Raw genomic sequence first — 9,045 nt, forward strand, 5'->3', positions numbered from 1 at the left:
GTTACAATTTATTTTAAACGAGGCATGGACATCAGAAAAAAAAATAGTTTATATTGTCGGATAGAGTGATGCAGAGGTATTTTTTCCAGATGTGAAACATGGGAATAGTGTAGTACAGCCTCATTGGTCAATTTGTGCTTTTTAATTAGACCAATCAATTGAATGCCACCTGTCAGAATTATTTTGCAAATCAAACAAGATCTGTATTGTATGCTGATATACTTCCAATGTTCACTCATTGACCTAAACAAGAACATCTCTGCGTGAAACACACCATTATTGACAAAACTTCGCCCTGCTGGGTCTCCACCAAATTGAAATAGTTTCTAGCAAAGAAAAATTTTGTCAGTGATGCTGCAGTTCAGGCAAAAATTATATCCTGGTTTCAGCTACAGGGGGCACAATAGCCTTACACCAGTATACGAAACAGAACACTGTGCTGCAATGAGTTAAGAAATAAAGGATAGTACACATCTGGAAAAACACTCTGCGAACCATGCGAACCACTCTAACTAGCAATATAAATATATTTTTTCTGATGTCCATGCTTCATTTAAAAGTAAATTGTAACTTACTTTCCGGGTGCCTCTTGTAAGGTAACGCCAAATGCTTGCACAGCATCACGCAGAAATAATGGCCAGTTCTTCGGCATACCATCCATTAGTGAATTCCTTGTATGTTGCATGTGACAAGATACTGAAAGGTAAATCATAATATGCTGTTATTTTTTTTTTTCATAAATTGTATGATGAGCTTTTCATGCATAAAAGGTGATTGCAAGCTAAAATGCAGCAAGGCATCAACTTCACACCATGTCACATACTCATACTTTATTACCTAATAGATTAGAAAAGATGCAGAAAGTGTAATTAAGAAGAGTGACAAATAGCAGCAAAGGTGATCATCGATAAATCTTGAAGATGATTGCCGCCGCTGCCAGAGTAGGCCAGCCTTCGTAGGAGAGCACTGGCTGCCCACAAAAGCTTGCTGTCACAGGCCACCCGTGACGGTTCTTGTAGACATAGGAAAGCAATACCTGCACAGAACAGGAAAAAAAGGGCAAGGGAGGAAATGGGAATGTTGAAATTGGAACTTCAATTAGCAATATGCGCTACGTAAGAAGTTTGGCTCACATTAAAAATAAATTTAAACATTCCTTTCTCTTAAATTACGGGTATCTTAAGGTATGTATGCGATGATGTTTAAAATGACTAGTATATTTCCTATCATGAGAAGCCAACAAACACTGACACCAAGGACAACATAGGGGAAATTACTTGTGCTTAATAAATTAAATAAACGATAAATTAATGGAAATTAAAGTGGATGAAAAAACACCTTGCCGCAGGTGTGAACTGAACCCACAACCTTCGCATTTCGCGTGCTATGCTCTACCAATTGAGCTACAGCGGCGTCGTTTTCCCACCCACTTTCTTGGGTATTTATGTGTCCTAGTAGAACACTGGGAGTGTTAGCCAGCGCCTCAACTCAGAGGCCTTGTTCCTGGCATATAGTCATTAAGTTGCATAGCAGAGTCAAAATCAGCCTTTAAATTATTGTATGGTGTTTTGTGGCTAAAAAGCCACTTATCAACCTGTCAAACAAGTCTGAGAAGCTTCCAGCAAAATATCAGTTTAAAACAGTAATTCACTCTGCAGGTAAATGATGTACTAACTTAATTAAGTTAAATAGCGTCTTATATTGTTGAACTAAAAGCAAGTTTGGCATTTTGCGCTGCCTAGCTGTTGCCTTTCTTTCAAACTTAAACATGACACAGTACAGAGTAAGCAGGTAGCATGCAAAGGAGGACTGGTGATAAAGTAGTGTTCCAAAGTAACACTCCTAGCTGGATCAATCACTTTTGTTGACATATTTTCAAGTGACCCTAATTGGCTTCGGGCAATACCTCACACAAATGATGCAACACCTTGGATGATGCTTCATACAAAGTTGAAAGTATCTCATGATGTGATCAAACGATAACATTGCCCGCTGACTTGGAAGTGTTAACATGCTGTTTGCGTGAGAAAGTGCGAAGTGATTCGTATAGGTGGCAAATTATCAGTGTATCTATACTCTCAGGTAATTCTGAGCATCTATGCTGACTTGCAACTGAGAAGCTACTGCACACAAAAAGGTGTATTCAAGTAATGGTCCATGCAGAATAATTGCCCACCTAGTGAAGAGGCAAATGTGGCAGGCTAATGGGCCAGGGCAAATAGATTGATAAATTCTGATAACACATCCAATGATATTATTGAAATAAGTGATAAAAAACAGCACAGGTGAAATTGCAGTCATGACAAAATTTTAAAAGCACCTCTGCAAACTGCTGGAACCCTCAGCATCAAGCCTGTTCTACACGCACATATGTTGCAGCGCAATCTATATCTCAGACGCAGGCGCATCCACAGATCACTTTGTAATCTCCTCACAATAAGGTTAAAAAACAGTCTGGCACAAGCTACTTGATGCGATTCATTTTGCAAGCACCAGCCAAGTGCTCATGGTGGTAGAACGAAATTGAAGTTTGTCCTTGTATGGAAGCCTTGGCCCATGTTTTATCAATTCTAGCGGCAAAGCACACCTTTTACAGCACACATAAATCTTAAATAAGACTGCTTGCTGATGCTGTACAGTAAGTTCCTGTAAAAAAACTAAATCACACAGGAAACATTTAGAATACCAAACTAATCAAATACTGGCTTGAATACATTTGTGCATTAGGGAAGCAAGGTGTAATGTACACTGTTGTAGAAAATTTTTACTCATGTATGGAATACTTCTATGACACAGCAGAGTTAATTTGTGAGTTCTTACATAGCAATGACTACCTACAGGTAAATTTTGTAAGGCTTAGGGAAACTAATTATTAGTAGAACTGTGTATGTACACTGGCACTGAGAAATTGGTTATAATAGTGGCAGCTTATAATGGACCAGAGCTAAAAAATGGCCGTTGGTGAGACACCAACTAGCTATTTTACCACGAAGCGCTCCCTGGCCTTAACCCACATAAAAAGCACTGGGAGGACCAGAGAGGGTACAGTACATTGGCTTACACTGATCATGATGAGGTCCCGTCATCCAGCTAGCGCCAAGGTACAAGAAGGATGTCCAGCCGTCTATAGAGTGAAAGGGACAAAATAAGATAGCATCAAGTCAGTTGAAAGACAGATTTGCAATTACACATAAGGTGACCCAGTCACAGTCATTCATTAATAAATGCCAAGCTGTCGTGATTTCACTCCCAGATGAAGCACCTACTAGCAGTGGCGTAGCCAGAAACTTTGTTCGGGGGGGGCTACGCCACTGGCCCAATATATATATATATATATATATATATATATATATATATATATATATATATATATATATATATATATATATATATATATATATATATATATAAACGAGAAGAAAGGGGGTTAACCGAGGGACCCGATAATTATTAGTCACATAATGAGAAGCCAACAAACACTGACACCAAGTACAACATAGGGGAAATTGCATGTGCTTAATAAATGAAATAAAGTAATGATAAATTAATGGAAGTTAAAGTGGATGAAAAAACAACTTGCCGCAGGTGGGAACCGAACCCACAAAAAAGACGTCCCACGTCCGCCGCAAAGGTCTGTGAGTGGGGGCGCTGGCTAACACTCCCAGGGTTCTACTAGTACACATAAATGCCCAAGAAAGTGGATGGGGAAACGCCGCCGCGGTAGCTCAATTGGTAGAGCATCGCACGCGACATGCGAAGGTTGTGGGTTCGGTTCCCACCTGCGGCAAGTTGTTTTTTCATCCACTTTAACTTCCATTAATTTATCATTACTTTATTTCATTTATTAAGCACATGCAATTTCCCCTATGTTGTACTTGGTGTCAGTGTTTGTTGGCTTCTCATTATGTGACTAATAATTATCGGGTCCCTCGGTTAACCCCCTTTCTTCTCGTTTATTACATAACGAGGGTCTCGAATCCGGCAACATTGATGCCTTCAGGTAGCATATGTGGGTTTATTGACCAGTTGCCTTCACCCTAAAAGATCACGTTCTCGTGACGCCTGCGGCAAAAAAGACGTCCCACGTCCGCCGCAAAGGTCTGTGAGTGGGGGCGCTGGCTAACACTCCCAGGGTTCTACTAGTACACATAAATGCCCAAGAAAGTGGATGGGGAAACGCCGCCGCGGTAGCTCAATTGGTAGAGCATCGCACGCGACATGCGAAGGTTGTGGGTTCGGTTCCCACCTGCGGCAAGTTGTTTTTTCATCCACTTTAACTTCCATTAATTTATCATTACTTTATTTCATTTATTAAGCACATGCAATTTCCCCTATGTTGTACTTGGTGTCAGTGTTTGTTGGCTTCTCATTATGTGACTAATATATATATATATATATATATGTATGTATATAGCTGCACGTTGCAGCTGAGCCTCCTCCTTAAGAGGAAGCTTTAGCTCGGGTGCTCCTATTTAAGTACATGTAGAAGGGGAATTCGTTTTTCCCTGCAACCACTTCACGAAATTTGACGAGGTTTGTTGCATATAAAAGAAAACGTTTAATTCTAGTGACTACTGGTTTCGAATTTTTCATTTAGGTGGTCAATTATTTATTAAAAATTGGCCAAAATTGAAAATTTTCAGAAAACGAAACTATCAAGTTCCATACTCCGTGACTCAACAATGAAAAATGATATCACAATTCTGGGAATTGCATCTAATAGTACATCTACAGCGGCCAAAATAAATATGCTACACATGAATCTAAAAAAAATAGTATTGTGGAAATACGGCTTTTGCAGAACCCTTGTACACAACGTAACCAATTCACGTAAGATACAAATTCACACAGCAAACTTGTCCGCTTTGACTGTTACAATTAATGCCGTTTACAGAACCACAATATCTGTTCTTGATGCATAGCTATTAGTTTTTAAACGTCGTGCTTCTATTTTTCCAAACTTTCGAATTTTTCAAAATATTTTAAACAAAATTCAGGCCCTAAATCGAAGTTCTGTTTCCAACAGACACTAGGATTTAACTTTCTCTCTCAAATGCAACCAATTTTAATAAAAGCGATTAGCAGGATTATCTCAGAAAAGCGTTTCTGCGTTTTACAAGTATTTGAATAGGCCGCGTCGGATTGGGCCCGAGCTAAAGCTTCCTCTTAAACAATTTATCGAGGGATCAAATACATGAATAATAACTGCATTGTCATTGCAAAAGATGCTGCAAACAAATTCTTGAAAGCTACGCACTGTAAATACAAGTAAAATATGTATTTTTTTATAAAATAATATACTCGTATGCGCCAAAAATTGTGCCCAACATAACTGACGTCAATGCTTCCATGTTTTTTGTCTATTTATTAAGTAAAGAAAATATCACACGAACTTTAGAACTATATCAGTTCGAAACCAGGAAAGCAGTGCATGCCGCTGATATGAAAAATTGAAAGGCAATGAACTGAACAAGTTGAGGACAAATATGTTAATGAAACTTTGTCATTCAAGAACCGTGCTTACATTCTTGTATATATACAATGGCCAGTGAAAAATCTCAATGACGCTGTCGATGGTTTTGGCCGGGTCTTGGAATGTCTTTGCAACGTCCTTTGAAGCGTTTGCTCCAACGCTTCACAGTGGTCGATGAAATGAAGTGTTCAACGTACACGGCAGTCATATGGTGATTAATTTCTGTTTTGGAAACACCTTCAGCTGTCAAAAACTTCGCGACACCGAGCTGTTCAACTTTTGAAGTATCCATTATGTGACGCAACCATATTCAACCCAGTGTATGAGAGCATTAAAGAACATTTATCTTCACACCTGCGTGTCACTTTTGTAAATGAGACATGCCGTTCTCCTACGCACATGCCTCGCAGATAATGAACCGTGGTTGCGCGGTTAGGGTAGGCTCACTTTCATTTGACTCGCCCTCGTACATTAGAAATGCAAAGATACAATGGGATATGCAAATGCGAAAATACGGCTTGATAAAGGACAAAAATGTGTCACTGGAAACAAAGTTCACTGCATGTATACACAAAACCTCGCAACAAGATATTTAAGTATATACGTATAAGTATCCAATGAGTCTATGTATGTAAGAAGAAGTAACTGTATATAATGCGTCAAACAAGGCAAATAAACATGTTGCACAATCATAGATTCACAGAATCCTAGATTCCGCCCCCATTCTATCCACTCCCCCCAATGTATTGCGCGCGACGGAAAGCGACGCGCTTGCTCCCCGCTTTTCTTCTTTGCGCACACAAGACAGCCACCATCGTCGGCTCACCCATTCCACCTCCCCTCCTACGCTTTCACTCGCACATACAGCATGCAGCGCGTGGTAACGATGTTATCACCCTTGGACTTTATACGAAACATGAGGGCGACGGCGACGGCCGGAATGCGCCTGGAGTGTCCATATAATTGCTTTCTCAATAATATAATAAACGTATCCGGCAACTGAAGCGTCCCGTCGCCAATTACTTTCCGCAAAAGAAGTATCAAAATCGAACTTTCACCATGCGACAATTCGCTGCGCCGCAACAAGAAGAAGAAGAAGAAGAAACTTTAGTAAAGAATAGTCCGGCAGTTCTTGATGTGGTGGCCTCAGGTGACGGCTCGAAGTTCTTGGACTCGAGCGGCATCTTCGGCTTGCCGGACGGCCCAGAGCTGGTCTGCCAGCTCTGAACTTCTGATAGCCGCCTCCCAGCGGCGGCGACGCCTACGGAGAAGGTCCCCGGCGGCTCCCGCATTCGGGGCGGCGTCGGGAAGAACGGAGCTCGAGCGCCGCAACAATGTACTTTTTTTCTGTGAGGCGGAGGCACCGAAATGAAAAAAAAAAAAACGCATAGGAAAGTATGTTGGCCAGAATCGAATGCCTACTTCGGGCACCTCATGGGGCTACGGAAGGAATACCGAAGAAAACATGAGACGCTTGGTCCACTGAGAACCATACGCATACTGCTCAGTATCCTACAGCGGCGAAACAAGACTTTCCGGAAAGGTTCCGCTCAAGGAATGCGGTGCAGTCCTTCGAGTCCCCACAGTGATGGCGGCGAGCAACCATTGTTTTTTTTTTTTTTCTCGTCTGCTAGCCAGAAAGCGTCCAAAACTCTGTCAGGTGAAAATCCACTCGGCCAGAGCAAACCGAACGCGCACCGAAGTGCACCGCACGGTGGTCGGGGCCATACGAGAAAAACATATGCGCTCTGGCTGGCCCTGGCAGCGCGCGGGTAGGGTAGCGAGAACAAGAAAAAAAAAATTGAAGAGGCTCAATGTGTCCTCGCGAATAAAAGTCAAAGTAGATAAAATAAATAAGAACGTAGTTACTTTGGTTGGCTTTAGTGTCTTGACATGGATGTTCTGGCGTAGGTTAAAAAAAATGTTGATATTTTTTTATGTGACATGACGGCACAAATGAACCACCCCAACGCTTCCTCTCATTGGACCTCGCTGCCTGCTTTGTCAACTCGTCTGCTAGTGTGTTGATTTGGCTTGTCTCGTTGTATGTTCCGATGTAAGACTTTAGAAAAGTCAATAGACCTTTGGCGTCAAATATTTATAACAACATTAAACCCACAAAGTTCCGCAATTGAAAATCTAAAGCACAACTTTGGAAATGTCAATGCACCTTTCACATCAAGAGCTTATGAGATTTATACCCATAAAGTTTCGCAATTGATATCCATGCGCTCCATAGATTCCGTGGCCTCAGATGCCGCGGCGAGCCCGCTCACCATCAAAGCGCCCTTGAAACTTTGTGCTCGGATGGGACTGCTTGGCGTTATGCGACTCCCGGTGTATGGGCGTTGCCACGAAATCCAGCCCGAGTTTGCAATCTTCGCGGTTAAATGTCTTTTCGAGCGTCGAAACGACATTCTAGACACAATTCAGGGTGATTTCCGGCGCCGGGGGTCGCTTTGGTCGGCGGTGCATGGACAGCACGAACAAATTTCGGGGGGGGCTGAAGCCCCATAAGCCCCCCCCCTGGCTACGCCCCTGCCTACTAGGTTAAAGGTTTTGCTGCTTATTTAGAACAAAACAAGTGAAATTTGTACATCAGCAGACGATTTAATTTGGAATTGTATATATGAAGTAAACATTGCAGTTATATTTTTTGTTTTGCCATAAAGTGGGATAGCTACAAACTGCATAGTCACTGACACGCGCGCACACGTAAGTACAAAAGGACACAAAATAAGGCGAGTTCAGTCTGGTTCAGCATTACAGCCAGCGCGTCATCTTCGAATGCACTCCTTTCGGTTGGCTCGTGCTACGTTAACCACAGGCTAACAAGCAGGGCAAAGTTCTGACTGTTGTTGCGGAAGTCGTGGAGCGCGGTAGTGCTGAACGGCTGAACACAAGCAGAACCCTCGTATAAAAGTAATGACGAAAACTCGCAGGGCAGAAGAGCCCATATATCAAGAATTGCCGCGGGTAACACCTAAATATATTCACATTGTTGACGAAAAACGAAGCGCAATGCATTTCACTTACCGGAAAAAGTGTTATCCGAACGTGCGACGTACAAAGACGCACCGAGACACGAAGGCGGCGAACGCAGATCCCGCCATTGTGGTAGTAAGCCGTCGGCGAAAACACGCAATACAGCCGATGTCACGAAGCACTGATGCAAAACACACGGCAAACAGCATCAGCACAGCTAAATGACTCCAGTTAATGTCCAGTATAAATGTACAGAACGGCTTGAACAACTGGCATAACGAACCCACGACCTAGACATTGCGGGCGGGAGTGGCCGTTTTTTTTCAAACTTCCTGCCTCCCAGTGTTTCCGGCACAGAATGAGATGTTCGACAAATTTGGATTAGGCCGCCGAAGTGGTCGCAGCGCGGTGGCTCTGTGACACCGCTGTGCAACACCGGCATTTCGCTCCTGCTGCTGCGCGATCATAGAATGGTTTCCAGGCGTCGCGTGCGCGCCCTGTATGGAAAACAATAACACGCCCTTGATTGTTGAAGTTCTGGTGTGAAATTATTTAATATTAAAGCCAATTAACTTATGTTGCTTCGA

At 42.3% G+C, this 9,045-nt stretch overlaps 1 long non-coding RNA gene across 1 annotated transcript; it reads right to left on the minus strand.

Moving 5' to 3' along the window:
- Positions 1-815: 815 nt before the first annotated feature.
- Positions 816-8,739, minus strand: LOC135903975 (uncharacterized). Its single transcript, XR_010564980.2, has 3 exons — positions 8,510-8,739; positions 3,062-3,124; positions 816-1,036 (listed from the first exon to the last, which is right to left on the minus strand). It is a non-coding gene; the product is annotated as an uncharacterized lncRNA (long non-coding RNA).
- Between the last annotated feature and the right edge of the window lie 306 nt (positions 8,740-9,045).

The sequence above is a fragment of the Dermacentor albipictus genome, chromosome 1 (assembly GCF_038994185.2).
Source record: "Dermacentor albipictus isolate Rhodes 1998 colony chromosome 1, USDA_Dalb.pri_finalv2, whole genome shotgun sequence".
Taxonomy (NCBI): Eukaryota; Metazoa; Arthropoda; class Arachnida; order Ixodida; family Ixodidae; genus Dermacentor; species Dermacentor albipictus.